The sequence below is a fragment of the Ornithodoros turicata genome, chromosome 1, assembly GCF_037126465.1.
Source record: "Ornithodoros turicata isolate Travis chromosome 1, ASM3712646v1, whole genome shotgun sequence".
NCBI lineage: Eukaryota > Metazoa > Arthropoda > Arachnida > Ixodida > Argasidae > Ornithodoros > Ornithodoros turicata.
In genome coordinates, this window is record NC_088201.1 from 35,624,498 (window position 1) to 35,643,081 (window position 18,584).

At 44.5% G+C, this 18,584-nt stretch overlaps 1 long non-coding RNA gene across 1 annotated transcript in view; it reads right to left on the reverse strand.

Moving 5' to 3' along the window:
- LOC135377982 (uncharacterized) overlaps positions 1 to 18,584 on the reverse strand; it is a 291,104-nt gene that overhangs the window by 217,758 nt on the left and 54,762 nt on the right. The gene's annotated exons all lie outside the window — the stretch shown is intronic.

Below are 18,584 nucleotides of genomic sequence, written 5' to 3' on the forward strand. Positions count from 1 at the left end.
GGGGAATAGTGACGCAGGCTGGGCAACCAATGACCCGTCGTGCTGTTTGTGAGTGTACATCCTCGCTTACGCGCAAGAAAAGCGTCAAAGCTATTCTATTTCAAATTCATTCAGTGCACCACAGAAAATATCATTATCGCGATACGCGCATACACAGTGTAAGGTACCGGCATATAAAAGCTGAGAAGGTTACCCCGACCCACCAGCAACAGTGGTCATCAAAAGACCTTTAACTGCGGTAAGCCACTGAAGATATCTGGTGCTATGTTTGCCCTTGCTTCAAAAGTTGGCGTCACCGTAATGACGCGTCCCTGCACAGACGGTCAGTATGCCGCTCTTCAAAGTGATCCTACCGCGATCATGATATTATGCAGATCACTACACTAAGCGTCATTGCCTCAGAGTCATCTTTTTGGAACAGACGATTCGTATACAACTCGTTACCTGTAAACACGGTGTAGTCCATCGCAGTATATTTTACGAAACGATATGCGAATCGCGGTGCGTTCGTCTGCTTTTTCGAAAACTTCAAACAGCAATAATGCGATGTGAAAGACTTCCGGCTATGCAACGAATCTTGTTACGGTGTTGAGCAGTTCAGAGAAGGGTTGGTCCTATGCCGTTTTGGTGAGAGACAGTACCTCATAATACTCCTTTCCGGCGCCCCTATTAAGCCTATTTCAGAGTATTTCGCAAAATATTATCTAGTGAACTTGTTGCTGTTTATTTTAGCGCATGCACATTTGCCACAGGTACATCCTCGGTTCTGTGGGAGTGTGCGTGTGATAGATATGATATAAAAAAAATATGTAGAGTAAGGGTATTTCTTTTCACTTCCTAGCACATTCACTACAGACAAACAGATCTTTATTTATGCTCCCGTTCGTCACATCATCACATCCATATGCATAACAATTTACTATTACGTTTACGGACACACACCTCAGGTAGCCTTGTGCTGAGTTTCAACACATTCCAAATCTCAAACGTTTTGGAGGTATGCTCATTCATTTCCACATATTGAATTCCAGCGACATTAGTAGTCTATGCTCCCTCGGTTTATATTTCCAATTTTATATGATTTCCGTATAATTTACTTTTACGTTACTCGTTATAATATATAGATATACATAAATTCCAGCTTCCTGAAAATCTCCTTTACTATTCTTATTTATATGTAGAACAGCTGGCACAAGTTTCTCAGTCACTATAAAAGTAGCGCTATACGTCTCGTCTGTAGGTAAAATAGGTATTTAGTTTAAAATTATGCAACCTGCGCGTACGTTCTAATCGTACACCGAGGAATACTGGACAGCGAGACAGTTCTCAGCTTAATGAATTTCTTGTAACGAAGAGATCATAATCATTGGCCAAGACTGCTCTTCCAAGTCATTTGCATAGTTAGTACTCACACTACATGTACATAAATCCACGTAGCGCACATAGACACACTGAATGATGCAACTGGGAATATCTAGTCCGCAACGAAAATAACTCGTGCCATATTTACCCTCCCTACCTGCCTCCGAGCTCCCGCTAGTAGAACTCGAGCTAATTAAAATAGGTGCAATGGGAGGCTTAATAGTGGAGAATGCAGAAGCTGCTGAGGAAAACGTGGGGTACACCATGTGCCGCACCTAAGCTTTAAAGTGTGTCCTGCTCAACTTTCTAAGTCATTCTCAGCTCTGCATTTTTCGTGAATTTATCGCAACATGCACATTTACAGCATCACACCTCACTGTATACAAGTCATTTATATTTCATTAGTTGCAACACTGCGAAGACTAGTCATGTATGTGAACGAAGTATGTTATAAGACTACGTTTAGAGCGTTAGATAAATATCTCTCAAAGTAACTCGCATTCAGCTCTTGTTGCGCCAGCAGTTATGCGGAGATGCCGATACCACCGATTGAAATTCAGCTTTGAGAGCAAACACGTCAGTTGATGCAAAGTGTAGAACGTCGTTCCGAGCCTTCTTATAGGGATACACTTTTATATATACGGTTTCCAACCAATCCAAGGGGTGGAAGCAAGGCTGTCAGAAGACGTTGTCGCCGATGGGGTTAAACAGCGCGTTCACAAAATCTAATAACCAGATCATACAGTCCATTTTTTCAGATTTCGTGGAGAGGCAACGTTCAGCCGAAACGACAACAGGATGATACGAGGCACCAACTTAGGGACAAATAGCAATAAAATTAGAGACATCTGAACACAATCATAACACGAGTCTATTTAGACTACTGGGACATGCGTTGTCCATCAACCTGTCATTCGCTTCGTAGAGAGTATTTCACACTGTACAGTATAAATGTGTCGTTTTCTACTTCTACTAGCCCTAGAGAAGCTACTACGAAAGCAATATGCGCTTGTACATAGCACTGGTACATTTGTCGTGGAGACAACAATCTTTTAGATTATCTGTTACAGACTGAACGCCACAGGTGATCAACAAGCAATACGAAGCCTACGAGAGCAAAGGCTAGACGGGACAATCCTGACGCTATCGTATGTTTTGCTAAATAAAAGAGTCATTATATTCAGCATACCTGCGCATGCAGATGTTCCGGTGTCAAGCGATGACCATCTAAGTCACTGTTCGCAATAAACATTCACCGTTTCTAATAAGATACTATGCATTTCAAATACAATGACAACAATTAGTCGGATGGGTTAACTTCACTGTATAATCAAATGTAACTCACAGTGTGGAGCGTTCCATCAGTAAAGAGGACTAAGAATAGCTGCAAAGAGTAAAATAACAGCACTGCTCAATTCACTGTCGAGTCAACCGAATCAACTGAGCGCAAAGTTAACATGGCTACAATCCCTAAACACTACATGGCCTGTCAGCCTTCAGACTACCAGCATATTGCTTCCTATATATACTTTGATTGCCCCTCTCGGATGATGCACTTGCAGCTTGTTGCATTGCAACAACGCTTACGTTTAGTTCTATCTGCACGAGCGCAGCAGTCAGCGTCGATGCGAGTTACGGCTAACGCGTATAGCCGTCAAAATATTTATCTTTTGCGCGGCTGTATTTTATTTCAGCCATCACTAAGTCAAGAAGCGGATTTTGTGCTATTATTATTATTCCAGCATGATTCAGCTTCTCCTGGCTGTGGCCGTATGATAATAGATTGATTCAACACTCCTGTCTGGTATATTGATACGGTGAAAAGCAATAAGTGTTGATGCAATCAGCTGTCGTCAACTTTAAAGACGCTGCAGGTCCATTAATCTCCCAGTTTGTTTTGCAGGCGAGTATCGTTATGTGGGCGCAAATTTCTATTTACATATACATACTTACGCATCATGCTATATTTCCTAGACATGAGTGATATTTTCGGAATGCCTATGTATCCGTTTTCACTGCTCCGTAGAATGCTTTGTATAAGAGAGATGAAACCAATAAAGACTAGCAAATGGGTTCTTGGACAAAAAAAAAAGAACGGTTCCTCTTTTGTTTGCTCTAATCTGCATGGGAAACAAAAGGAACGCAACAATTACGCAGCCCATATTATCTGCGACAGCCACTGGTGGTAAGTAACACAATACAAGAATGCGCGAGATGAATAAAATGCGCGTGAATGTCGTCATCCGGAGTTGTGTTCGAGAATACATCTGCTCCAGTGACCTTTCCACAGCAGGCACACGCCACGATAGTGTTTCTGTACATGAGAGGAGCTGGACCGAAATCAGCCCTAACGAAAGAATGAAGCAACTCGCCAACGTAATCTTCTTTCATCAACGACACCACACGGTATACGCAGTCCAGCTGAGACTGAGGGGTGGTGGGGATAATGGCTTGTCGAAGTGGGCCTCGTGTTAGTGGGCAATGTCTTGAGGGGACACTTTTGACTAGATGAGGTTGATGAGGGGAGACGAAGAGTGTAGTGCAGGAGGTGACGACGACGACGAGGCAGGACTGAGTTAGTCTGTATCCGACCACCAAGGGGGGAGGGGGATCTATTTATTTTGACAGGAAAGGTCAGCCAGAAAGGACGGCTTGCTATTCCTTGTTAAATAATTATTTAGTGGGTAGTTAAGTTCCTGGGGTAGTTAGAGTAAGGCGATGTGGGGTCAGAGAATTTCCGCCGTCCCACCCACGATGTCACAGACTGCTGAGGAGACCGGCATCACGCAGTTAGTGGAGAAGACCACCAAGGCTTAATAAACCTTTCTCGTAGCTTTGACTACGTGACAGATGGTAAACTATAATCAGGAGGATGCGGAGATTTGGGACGATGCCCTGAGACTTATCCTTATTTGTAACCGAACCAATGGGGCAGGGCCTTCACATAAGGCGAGTTGACGGCCCACCCGTAGCGCGTACTAAAATCGCACAGATTCTTGTGCTCAAGAAACTTGTATGTGGCATACGAATTTAGATAATGACTTAAACAGACCCGCTATTAAACCGTAAACGAATAGGTTGATTGATAGATAAGGAACAGAAAAACGTGGAGATGTTGGCCTAGCTCTACGTTATTGGGCAGGCTACCCCAAACGCTTAGTCTGACATATAATGTCACTACTTCGCGTCTAGCAAGATGAGTGTTCCCTGAGTCTCGATGAATGCAATCCAAGAGCGGAAAGCAGCCTTCTTGCCAATACACAGCTAGACAGACTCGGTTCTCCATCCTTTGCGGACACTCAAACCACTGGAGGCACTGCTTCACCCCATAACCTAGCGTTTTCGCATCGGATCAGGATAGCTGCTAGAGGACAATGACTATATACAGCTGAACCACAAGCGCTTCACAGCCAGTCGTGAGGTGTTCCGGGTCGCCTTGAACGGAATCAACAACTGTAACTGTACATGGATAAATACAGCTCTTTGTGCATGTTCTCTGAAGAGTAGGAAAAATACACAGACATTCTCTCTTTTCGAGCATTTGATTTCAAACCTATAAATTACTCTTAAAAATCTCTGCTCTCCACGGTTTTATTTTGGCACACGTCTCGATTAGTTTCTTTGTAAGGCTGAGACTCAAAGTGCTGTGCACATCTTTGTGCCTTCCGTGGCGTGAACAAAGGACTTATGGCGACTTCCACTGGTCGTTCTAGTGCAGAAAAAGTTAGACTGGCAGACAAAAGTTAGACGCTCGAGCGTGCATGGGTGCACTGCCTGGTCGCTTCAATCCAACGTGCGTCGCGTTCATTGGCCGTTCCCTCCGTTGTTCGTTCGTATCTACGCTCGACCCACACCACACGGTACACTACACTGTGCTGCACGAAAACGATCAGCGGAATTCGCCATTAGACAATCATATTTGCAAACTTCATTGAAGGCACAGTGGTGATGGCAGTTGTGATGATTCCGGCTTGCGTGTAACAGCGAGGCCAAAGGCATAGCGAGTCTGACGCGCAAGCTTGTGGTGGCCAGTGACCTCTATCACTGAGGCGTACAGTCAGCAACAATCTTGCGACCCTTCGCGACAGGTGCGACCTCTTGCAGAACTGCGGTCGATGATGCTATTGAGTTCAGGTTGTGCCCGCTCTACCCTATAAATGGCGAGACACATGGAACGCGAAACCCATGCAACATGTCGCTGGAACAACGTAGTTAGGGCTATGTTTCATTGCACTTATTACTGTAATAAAAGTTGTGACAGTAAATAAGAGCAATTCATTGCTAGTAGGCTTGGGCCAACCTGTCCACATTTTTCTTGTTTCTCAAACCAAACCATTATCAGTGTCATAGTTTTTTCGCCACCACACACCAAAAACGACACTTACTGCGCATCACCTGTTGTCTTCATTCGTACGTAGTACACTGTTAAAACAGAGCCTCACCACATAGCACGCTAGCCAACCACCATTCCAAATGATATCGTTCTGTTTCCTGATTTGTTGAAAATGGGAAGAGGCACCTATTTTGCACACTATACATGTCCAATAAAGGCGCAGGCACAAGTCAGGAGACATAACGATATAATTCGGAAGGGTGGTTGGCTAGGAGCGTGCTATGTGGTGAAGCTCTGTTTTAACAGTGTAGGGGCAGGCCTGCTCTTGACGTTGGCAACGTTTTCAATTATTTTAATTCGTGCAGGTTACAAGTACGTACAGTGTGCAGCGTGGAACGCACGTCCCGCAATAACGAGCGATTTTCAATTAACCGAAATGATTGACGATTGATTGAAAGATAAAAATACCTATAGAGATGCGAGTCCCAACAAATCGGGACAGGCTACTCCAGAGCAAATATAAGGGGAAGTAGAAAAACAGAACAAACAGGACAAGAAACGCAAAATGTCCAAGAGACAAAAAAAAAAAAAAAAAAAAAAGACAGATGCCAAGTATAATGAATGATAGATAGGCAAACGAGAGGAGGCCAGCCCCATCTAGGGACAAACACAACACACAGAGCTTCCAAGAGCATAAGGGTCAAAGTCAACAAGACATTCACGAAAAAGTCAATGAGTGGCGCTGGCTTTTTCTTGGGTACTTGCTGATAATGAATGAGTCCAGTTAACGAGACAATAGTCCAAATGTTACACCAAATACACCAATGGCCCTCGATGAGTTTCTCGGAGTTCCTCCTATTCTGCTCTCCTTTTTTTTTTTTTTTTAACTGATCACACCTCCTAGTGGTGCAACATTATTGGCTTCCTGGTTCGTGAGGACACCACGTCGGCGTGACAAGCCGCCGACACGAGCCGCAGCTATCCAAGTATAGTTTTGTCGCGCTGCGACCAGCCTGCGACAACAGACTTCGCCAGAATCAGCCCCAGGCGGCTTCGCTTGCAACGCATCCCACGACGCGTCGCACATTTTGTTGTGCGTTTGTCTGCCACTGTCTTATGAGGACAACGACGGCGTAACTAGGGGGAAATGAAACCACTTTGCAGAGCATTGCAGAAGCGGTTCGTTATCGCTGCATGAAAAGGTCGCAGTCATAAGGAAGGATAAAGAAACATCCAAACGGACTCATGCACGGCCATGTCATGCAGCTGCCAGATTTTTCCACGAGATTCAGTGGCCCGACTGCATCGTATAGATCTGAAGTGCTCAGGACCACAAGTTGACACAGATAGTCATTAAGTATATTTCGCCGTGGCATTTGCACAACTTTTTCACAAACCTCGTTCGCTAAGGTATGAAAGTCTACGTCGTCGATCCCATCATTTTACATGCTTACCGCGAAACGGCCCAACCATCAACACTTCCTTCAGCTGAGCAATTGTGGCATATAAAAACAAAATGATTAAAAAAGTATGGGAGTAGAAGGGGAGCTATGTGGTGTAGCTTCTAATGCGATGTGACCATTATGAAGGAAAGCCTAGAGGAGCAAAACTCATTGTCAAACTCTTTAAGGTACGCCTTTTACATATAGAAGGCACTTAAACGCCGTTTTCGAGGCGTCTACGCAAGGCTGAATGGAAAGCATCGAGGTAAGTGTGCTCATTTATTCCGAGAAACCTGCCTCAGTCAGTGCTACTCGCATATTTCACGTCAAACGCAACTGCCCACTGCTGCGAATTACCACACAATTTTTGGAGGTTGAACTAGTATTTCCCGTACAAGTGGGTGAGGATGCTACAAGTCGGGCGAGTTTATAACGAGCGTAGTGACGAATATTAAATAATCAGTCGAGAATTAATGGTTATACCAGGTGCCCACCGGATTTCTTTTCTATCTTCTTTTGTGATAGTAGGTCACCGACCCCTCTAGTTGTATCAAAGTCTGCCAGAAAAACCACTTGAAATAGAGAACATGATGTCAATATGAGATGTAACATTGCGTCAAGAACGGAAAGAAATGTTAAATACAACCAGAAGTACTCGTCTCTCTTGTCACGAATGAAAACCTGCGATCTACGGTTCAATATGTTCATACGTAGTACAGCTTGCGACATACTTGTCCGGAATCGACATCTTGCAGTTTATCCTGTCTGAAATCTACAGTTGTTGCAAGAATGTTTCTTCGGAACTACCGACCGGACAGGACCGGATGAACTACTATCCCCATCAGTTACGACGCACTCGCATGTGTGATATTTCATTTGCGTGCGTCATGCGTGTGTGCGAGTGTGTATGCCTCATCTTTTTCATCGTCATCCCACTCATATATTAACCCACATGCACTGAAGTATGGTACCGCAACTGTTGCGGTGAATCACCTCATCCCATCGTCATTCATGTAGTTGCTGTTGTTGTTTCTTCGGACTAATAGACCCGTACGGTATGCTACCAGGGTACGTGTTTATTAGTCGAAACAAACAATCTTGCAACGTCTGGAGATTCCAGGCCGTATCATCGGGGCACCGCAAGGTTCAATATTAAAATTTTGCTTTTAATTGATATTAACGATGTCGTAAAATAGTAAGCTGTAAGTGGTGGACCTAAGCAAAACCATCAAGCTATGAGCAGAAGGCCTTACGATTAGAGGTCTGGGCGGTTGCTGGTGTATCCGCGGATCCGCGCACTAATCTTGGATTTGCGGGTAGAAAATGTGACTTGATGCGGGTCCCGGGTAAAGTGCGGGTGCCCCCGCGTGTCCGCTGCGTGTGGTGCGGGTACCCGCGCTACATACCCGCGTTCATGCTTTTTCGCGGAATAAATGCGTCAAAGACCGGACCCTGCAAGTTCCATTTTTCCGTATTAGAAACAAACAAACAAACAAAATTTTAATTCTGCCACATGCTCGCGCGACATTAAAACAAATTATTCACTCCTGCCTAGGGTTCTGCAGTTGTTTGGGAGAGCACAAATGCGACATACCAATTCCTATAGTGCCCACCTTTTTCCTCCACTGCCAAATTGCCCCGGTTGTTGCATTTATCCTCCGCAACCATTTTGAGGGCCTCGCGTGCTAAAAAATTGCGTATGCACAACCTCTGCAGAACGTCGGCCTTTCCGAACAACGCAGAAACACATGTTGCGTGATGGATGAGGTGGTACCCGAAGTAAAGGCACCAGGGAAGGTCAAGGGGAGCAGGAAACCAACCGGTGCGTTTAATGATCGGTTCCCGTTTTGCCCTGTCTCGTTTTTTGGTGGCCGACTTATTTATTTATTACTGGCGCCTAGAAGAAAGCAACGAAGGGCTTCCTCAAATCCCTCCCGTCTGCCACTCACAGCGGTGGAGATGATGGATGGATTGGCCGCTGTAGAATGGCCGCCTTTATTCCCAGGAAATGTTTCGTGTTATTAAACGTCCCCGAGCCTCACACGGATTAACTGCGTTGGAATGGCTAATAAATGAAATTTCGGTGGAGCCACATATAACACTCAGAGGTAGACGGACCGTGAACGAGCACGAATGCCTGGGTGTCGCCCACCAATCAAGTGAATGGGCCTTGTTGCAAGACACCAATTGTTGCTCTACACTCGCTTTCATCAATGGGAGTACATAGCTGTGTAGCACCGGTATTTCAGGACATCCTAGGATTAATTAGTAGGACATCCTAGGGCATCCGCCTGCAATTGATATCTGGACACAACATAATCCACCGGAAGGATACCGAGCAATATCAGCGTATCGCCCCCTTTAGAGTTGCAAGCTTCAGCTCAAAAGGAGTAAATTGGTGAATTACAGCTTCTAGACACCCAGAGAGCCATTACTCCCCATTTTAGACCCCATGAACCCAACATTAACTCTCCAATTTACTCCACAGCACTACAAATAGTCCTTAAACTCCGGATTTCCGCGCATTTAGTCCCAAACAAGACTAATGGTTGTGACAATGCTTCTAGTCACCCCTCCCCCTTCCCCCCCAAAAAAATTACTGATTTTTTCTCAGAGTGTATTTTCTCTTCCTATGATTACATCAGACGGAACCTTTGCCTCGTGTGTGCATCTGTAGCTGCGTTTACATGGACTGATAAATCGATTGAAAGCCCCAGTCGACTAATCGTCAAGGTCGGATGGCGAGGGTGTACATGACAATCGGCTGGGACTCCCAAGGTCGCACAGAGCTCGACTGAAGCTTAGGGGAACCTGCTGGATAAGTTGCATGACCGGTTTCAGTCGACAGCTGTCGTCTGAACCACCCCATCGTAGCGACTTCCTTCCTCTGTGTCGACTTCCCTTTTAAGTCGATGTACGCCGGTTTATATGCAGAGGGCAATCGACTTTTGTCGTCCAGTCGACTTTTATCGCCTTCATGTAAACGCGCTTTGTGAGGATGTGGAAAATGTAAGTCTGGATTCGATTGGAACAAGAAAGAAAAATATGGAGAGGTTAGTCCCGACCCAGTCAGAACTGGCTACTCCAAAACGCGTTTGTGGGTGAAAAAAAATATGAGCTAGGAAAAAGAGAAGAACAAACAAACAAACAAAACCAGAATGGGTATGCAGCGCATCGGTTGTCCATTACAGTACTGGAGGCGACGCAGTTCAAAACAAGACCGTGCTGATGTAGTGCAATCAGTAGCATACAAGACAAACTCTGAGATATAAAAGTTCGAGCCTTGTTGCCAGCACACATTGGCACGATTGATTTCTAAACGTGGGAGGCGTATAGATGCTTGTGTTGTCCTGTCTGATGTTGCTCCCAGCCTCAGCTACTTCGTTTGTGTAACCGTCTCCTCGTTTACGAATGTGTAAACGAATGAAAATCATCTAAATGCGCATAATTTTAGTGTGCGTCAGCTGACCGTCCTGTACTCAACAACCACAGTTCACGACACGAGAAGGCCAATGGATAATGGACACTCTGTGGAATGGAAGCGAATGGAATGGTCGCTTTTTACTTACATGTTGCTTGTTGAAGGGATAGCGAGAAATGGAAAGCTGTACTTGATTTGTTTTGGGTGTCTCCGTATTGTTGGATGAAGTGCCCGTACGTAGGCGCGTCTGAATGTTGTTGCTGCACTTCGTGTACGAGGCAGAGCTCACACACACACACACACACACATAAATGGGATGATGATGTGGTGGCAGTGCTGACCATTGCCGTGTATATGTGTAAAACGTGTACATAGCATGTAAAGAAACTTGCTAAAACTTGTTCACATTGGCAAAAAAAGGCTGGTGTGGTGTAATACGTAACATACCAGACAGCAAATCGGAAAGGTCCAGATTCCAGTCCTCACATTTCTTTGTTGTGATCTACCATGTGTCTAAACATTGCCGTTGCCACACAATTACAAATTATGATTCCTTTTCTTTCTCTACGTTCCAGAAACGTATGGTTTCTTAGCCAAGAGAATGTAGTTGGTTGCGCAGTCAACGCACAGAATTAGATACAGATCCTGTACCATGAAAACCACCATCCCAAACATTCTGCCCTCCCCCCCTCACTCCGGAAAAAATCCTGGAGGCGGCCATGTGTACAGGTAGTACTTGAAAATGGCTGCTAGCCGTACATTAGACATTTTGTGTCGCCAACTAATATTCAATGACCTGCCCATGGTAACCCGCGTTCCATCACATGGATAATTTATCCACGGTTTAAATGTACCGCCATCACTTTCGAGGCCGTTAACCAGTGGCCGTGCCCTATATGACGGCGGAGTATACACTCTTAACTCGGTACCCTTTAGTAAAGCGTAAAAAATCGCAATATTTTACCCTCTATTTCAGAAGTTACCAAGTACCCTCTGAGCAGTACCTTTTATAAAAGTTACAAAGGCACTCACTAATTAGAGATTACGGCCTTCAATCCAGCACCTGCCCGTAAAGGTTACGCCAACGTGCGGTTTTTTTATACAGGATGTTCATTTTTATTCGCAACAGAGTAGCGCTCATTTAGCAGGTGGGTTATGTGAATTTTTGCTAATTAATCGATCCGTAGTTACAAACACATGCGTCAGGAAATGTCGGAAATGTTTGTAACTACGGATGGGTTAATTTGCGAAAATTAACACAACCCACCTGTCAAATGAGCGCTGCTATGATGCGAATAAAAACAAACACCCTGTGCGTGGGATATGGACAGACATTTACAGAACACACCAAGGTACCAAAATGCACGAGCAGTAAAGATCTTGCACATATGTATATTACAAAAACAGAAGTCTATCTAGAGGTGACACATTGTGCACAAGTGCGATTCTGATGTCAGGAGAAACCATGATCGCTTTACCAAAGGTATGTGGAAAAAAGAACTATCTTCTAAGTGAGAAGCAATGCATAAAAGTGCGAGGAAGCCAGCGAGTCAAAACAACTGACCTATGTTTGCTAAGCTGAACAGACCCAACGAAATTGAGAATTGCAGCAGAAAAGATTTATTCCACATTCGTGTTGCAGAGGCGAGCGCAAAGGGCAATACAGTATTACATAAAACGCACACAACCTTGAGGAGTATGAGTGTACAGCAACGCAGGAGACACTATATTACTGCGTTATCAGCGTTGGAGGCGCTCTGGGACGAGTTTGTGAGGTACTGCATTTTGCGCTGGTGACGGTATGTGAACCTGCATGTGGGATCCTGGGAACAAAAGTTTGGGCAATGAGAGTAATATTTACGGAACCATTCAAATCCGTACAAAGCACAAGGTACGCTGAGAGAGCAGCATAAACGCGGGAAGGCGTTCACTCCGCGATTGAGTCTTAGAATATCGTAAGAATACAACAAGTAGGAAGCTGCGAATTATATATCTCGATGCATATATCCGCAGCTCGCAAAATGCACGCCGGTGTATTGACTTGGCGACCAAGTAAGAGCAGAAAAGTAGCAAGCGTAAGTGGCGTTCATATGCAGGACCGCAAAACGCTTGCCATAATCACAACAAACATGCGCTAAGAGCTCTTGCTATAAAAATAACGCACGTACCTAGCACAAAATGTACACTTACCCAGTGTATGAAGTGTGTGAATTAGGGCTGCGGTGGATGACGTTCGTTTTCGGTTATATATTCTTTGCAGTCTTCGCACTCACTACAGTTTAATTCCCCTGAGAACACCGAAAATATCCGTGTTTGCTAGCGACATCTAGCTTTTCCGTTGTTACTGACGATACTATGATAAACGCGAGGAAAACCACTGACTAAAACAGATTACACTTGTTAACGGACGGACGACGAGCGTTAAGCGTTTCAAGGAAACCGCTCTCAGTGTGGACAGACCTAGACCAGGCTCGGCTACGCAGCGAAATCGGAAATCTTGGTGGTTGCGGCATTGACAATGGTTTTTCACCCTTTAGGAAGAAACATACTAACAGTATTCCAGACTGCGAACTTATAATCTGTGTGCATACAGCATTGATAACATGCAGTCGACGTATAGATGACGCTGAAACAGATAAAAAATAACAGCGTGGATTCGCAACTGTCGTCTCGAATGGGAGGCTGAAACGCAAGGCATTATGAAAAGAAAGGCATTATGCTGGAAAACAGAAGGAAAACAAACGATAAGAAACTAACAAAGAAATTATCGTTGGAGATTTCGCTTAGAAGTTACAGTGCCGGAGTAGAGGGTACATTTATAAGTTACAACAAGCTGTTTTTGTTTTTTCCGAGATGTAACTTCTATTCGTGTTGTAAAGACATGACTTTGGTCGCTTTTAACCTCTAAATATACGTTACAGTGGTGTAACCTGTAAGAAATCTCGAAATCTACGTCTATATAGAAGTTACATGTTTCTAAAAGATACAATAAAAGGTACGGGTTTAAGAGTGTACAACACACCTGGGAAGGCGGACTTCCCTCTACCGTAGAACAAGCGTGTTTTGCGCGGACACAGAACACATCTTGCTGTCCTGTAGCCGATACGAACAGCACCGACAGTATTTTCTTATGGCTTTGGCCCATGTACGCAGCAAATGTTTCGGCGTGACCAAGAGAACAGTGGCCTTCTACCCACCAGCACCAAACTATACACTCTAAAAACTAAACTTCACTGCATAGCACGCTCTGCGCCAACCATCGCCACGAATGATAGGTTTATCACTTCTGATTCGACGAGAGGGGGGGGGGGGGGGCGTACGCCTTTTTGGAACACTTATGCAGTTCCAAAAAAGCCGTACGCCCCGCGCTTTCCACAAATCGGAATGTATAAAGGTATCATTATGTGCAATGTTTGACCTTCACCGTGCTATGTGGTGAAGTTCTGTTTTTAGACTGTAGACTGTTCGCAAACTACTGTCAGAGAAATGTCATATTAGACTCCTAACTTCAAAATGAGTTGCAGCTATTATCTGCGCACACCCGTACAAAAACACGTGACAAAACTCGTGGCCCATAAACGTACACTCTTAGAAATGAACTTCACCGCATAGCACGCTCCTAGCCAACCATCATCTCGAATGATATCGTTATCGTTGATTTGTTGCAAACGGGAGGCGTGCGCCGTTTTTGTGACAATTATGAACAGCATAAGTGTCACAAAAAAGGCGTACGCCCCCCGTTTTCAACAAATCAGGTCAGATAGCGATATCATTCGAAATTATGGTTGGCTAGGAGCGTGCTATGCGGTGAAGTTCATTTTGAAGAGTGTATCACTAACCCAAGAGAAAGGTAAAAAAGCTCTCCTACGTTTTCCTTTTCCTTTGTTGGTAAAACGTTAACTACTTCGGGTCATTTGCACAAGTTCCACCAATTTCCCCTATCAACAGGGCATCACACTACGAACAAATTATTACACGAACAAGCAACACTTTATTTTAATGACGATTTATGAGTGGCATCTCTCTAAAAACAGAGCATCACCACATAGCACGCTCCTAGCCAGTCATCATCCCGAGTGACATCGTTCTTTCCCCTGGTTTGCTGAAAACGGGAGGCGTACGCCATTTTTGTGATATCATGCAGTTCATAATTGCCACAACAATTGCGCACGTACGCCCCCCCCCCCCCGTTTTCATCAAATCCAGGGAGAGGACTTTGTCATTCCGGATGATGGCTGGCTAGTAGCGTGTTATGCGGTGAAGCTCTGTTTATAGAGTGTATACGAGCTCTGTTTTTATAGTTTCACAAATATGCAATGCCTACACTCTTAAAAATGAGCTTCACCGCATAGCACACTCCTAGCCAACTATCATCTCGAATGATATCGTTATCTGCCCTGATTTGGTGAAAACGGGAGGCGTACGCCTTCTTTGTGATAAGTATGAACAGCATAAGTGCCACAAAAAAGGCGTACGCCTCCCGTTTTCAACAAATCAGGGCAGATAGCCGTATCATTCGAGGTGATGGTTGGCTAGGAGCGTGCTCTGCGGTGAAGTTCATTTCTAAGAGTGTAATTCCAAGGAAAAGGCTGAAAGGATGCTTTTTGTTTAAAGGCAGCAAACTAGGGTAGGATATATAGCACCGTTATATTCTTAATTATAGATTTCATATGTATCTGTATTTTTTACTATTGACATACATAGCTTTATGTTTAAGAACGGAACGACGCGTCGTATTCTTTCATCTTTGACAGAGAGAAATATCCCTGACTGACTATCTGTACTGTTTTTGTATAGCGTGAAATATTTACAGAATGTGTGAGGCTATTTTGTGAATATAACAGCACAAAACTGTCACATGCACAATGAATTTGAAAAACGAAACTCTTGTAAACAGTCTATAGCGCTTGGAAATTCGACACGGACCCTTATTTTCTTCGGGAACAACCAGTATGCCGCACTCCATTTTCCCACATATTGTCAGTTCTTAACTTAATATACCGTAATTGCCAAGAGAACAAAAACAAATACAAAGACACTCAGCCAACGCAGTTTCCACGAAAATGTCACGGTCTTTGCGAACGAGCTTCAACTTTGTTGCCTTTTAGAAAATTACAAGTATTTCGCATTATATGCCCCTACGTTCAAAGTGTTAAAACACTGTAGTGCCCGATGGCATGTACATATACTGGAGATGCGCAATATCAAAAATTACCCCGAACGGATTTGTTTTCTCCAACATCAACGGATATTGTGTTTCGACGGATCGTGCTCCGTATCCCCCCCCCCCCCCTCTTCTTCCTTTTATACCGAGCAAAATTTCATATGGCTGTTCTTGCAGGCGGTGCCGAAAAAATGCGTACTTTACGAAAGTGGTCAATAACACCAGTTCATCGACGTACATACGGCGCACGCAATCTCCATTAACAAAATGCATTAATGGACAATCCGCTTTTCTTTTTTTTGTGTGTGTGTGTGCATATATTGTGGAGCAAACTTTCGGCGCATTTACTAAATAATCGCGATTAGTTGAAAAACTTAACTGAGCTCAGGTCGTAACGGCCACTGGCCTGCTTTAATGAACTGCAGTGCAGAGAGTGTGAAGGGCGACCTCGAAACGCTCACTAAATTGTAGCGAGGGCGTAACGAGCCTATCCCGAAATAGCTTCATGCCGGCATCAAAACAACGCCCTCTAAATTAGAATATCACGGGCCCAGGTTCCCCAAAGGAGAAAAGCCCCTCGTCTCCATCTCGGGGAAAGAAGAGTAAAATGCCGGGTAACGAAGCTCTCGAGAAAATACAAATAAAGGCGCTTGATAGAAAGCAGACACCATTGCCAATACGAAAAAGACTCGAAAAAGCCACGGTCAAAGAGAAACAGGCGTAAAACATTACTTTAATTAAAACGATTGCTCTTTTTAAAGGTGGGCCGGTGCCGAAGTATCTAGGGAGAGGCTCAGGCTAATGAAAGCATCCGTCACAGCATCTACCAGCTCTGCAAAGCACCAACTAAAGAGCAACCTATTGAAATTATCCGCAATGCGCGAGCCTAGTAAAAGAAAGAAAGAGTGGGGAAGGGTAAACAAGGAATGGTTGCCCGAACCAAATGTACGTACCAAGGAGGCTAAAACGTGGAAAGAGAAGTTGGAAGAGGAGCACTTTTTCTGTCGTGGTCAGTAGGCCTACATCCATACATTTTTCTAAAGAATTTTGTTGCGGGATGATCACGTGATAGGCATGCGCAAGAGGAACGTTGTTCCGAGTTAAACTGAGTAAGTGTAGAAAGCATAGGCTCTCTCGCTACATGCAGCACTGACGTTTCGGTTCGAAGTGAACCATGGCAGGTGTAGCAATGCCTATGACCTTCCTTGCTTTTCTTTTCGTGTGCGTGTGCGTTTTGACCACCTAGGGGTTCTTTAGCGTGTGCGGAAATCTCAGCGTACTTTACTGTATATTTAACGTCCCTCGAGGCGGACGAGCAACTTGTACCATAACACCGAGTTGCTAGCATCAATTGCAGTGTTTGAACCCGTAACCCTGGGATCAGCAACGGAGTAGTAGCAACGAAATCCTAGGTTCAGTAAGCGGAGATGTGACCGAATGGCCTACACACGGACATGACGTTTCTGACAATATTTAAGAACTATACGCAAAAGACACCATTGTGCAGTCGTAAAGTTTTGTTTATCTTTAGTGTGTAAATTGTAATAACCGATGATTCCAACATATATTTGGAGATGACGTTGAACGTTGCAGGCTTCCTCGGAGCCGTGTATTCGTATCTTAGCAGGTACCAATCAGGGCGAAGCAACAGTTCAAACCCATCTATGCCCTGTTGGTCATGCCGTTAGTCTTGAGGAGCAGCGCTACTATAGTGCTGAGTCACGCCAGGGCTGCATTCGTCACCACGATCAATGACTTCGAGTCACGAAGCACCAACTTCCTCACATCCAGCTGCACCACGGAGCAGGTAGGAAAAACGAAAAACTAGACGCGCATTTAAGACGCAGAGCGGCCTAGCTTCGCGCTCTCGATAAATTATCCGAGTTCTCATTAAACCGTCCATCTCTTTACGAGAGGCCAGAAGTTTCGCGCGGAGTAGTCATTTATCTGCCCTTCCGTGTTGCAATACCGCATGCGACGCCGCGTACTCCATTGCATGACGCGAGCGATGAGAAGGAAACCCTCCATATTCTCACCTCACGTTGGCACCAGTTATGTTGGTAAGTCTGTCTTCCCTATAAATAGGCCGTAACGTGTACTATCTTAACATATGTGTTTTAACTGCGGCCATCCATTAAAGCTCGCACACGGCACCCAAATCTCGAGAACGCGATTATATAGTGCCCCTATTTTGATACCAAGAGTTCTTGAGCTGCAAGCCGCGCTTGTGTGAGATTAACTCTTTACTGCTTCACTTCTTTCTTTCTCTTTCTTTTTTCTGTCATCTCTCTCCGTTTCTACTGTTCGCAAACAGACTTGTCGTCAAACAGGATTCCAATACTTGTTCGCAGTCATTTTCCCACAAATGTTATCGGAAGGTTAGAATTATATACTTAGAAGTAATATTGTACCAACAATATTACGTCTAAGTTGGCCACATCGGAACTAGGTGTATGCAGCGCAATCTTCGAAGAAACAGCAACAATAAATGATGGAGAAGTGATGAAAACAAACCATAAATTTAGCAAATTTAGGGAAGTGGGGGGGGGGGGGGGTTAGCCAACCCGACTTTGTCGCGACTTGGTCGTCAATTTTCCCTGTTCTCTATCTCATCGTCATGAGATTTTTGACCCTCCCCCCTTTCTCGAGAGGCACATTTGTATGTGTGTTCATGTTTTTAGAACAATCAGGCACAGGGACAGGCAGCATCACAAAAGTGGGTGAATGACACCTTTCCTATCGTCGTCATCACAGCTTATGTGCTTCAGTACACCGGGGCTTGACCAGCAGCACGAGATGAACAATTTCGGCGGCATTTGAACACATACAAAGTGCTGGATTTGGTTTTCTTTAACTGATTTT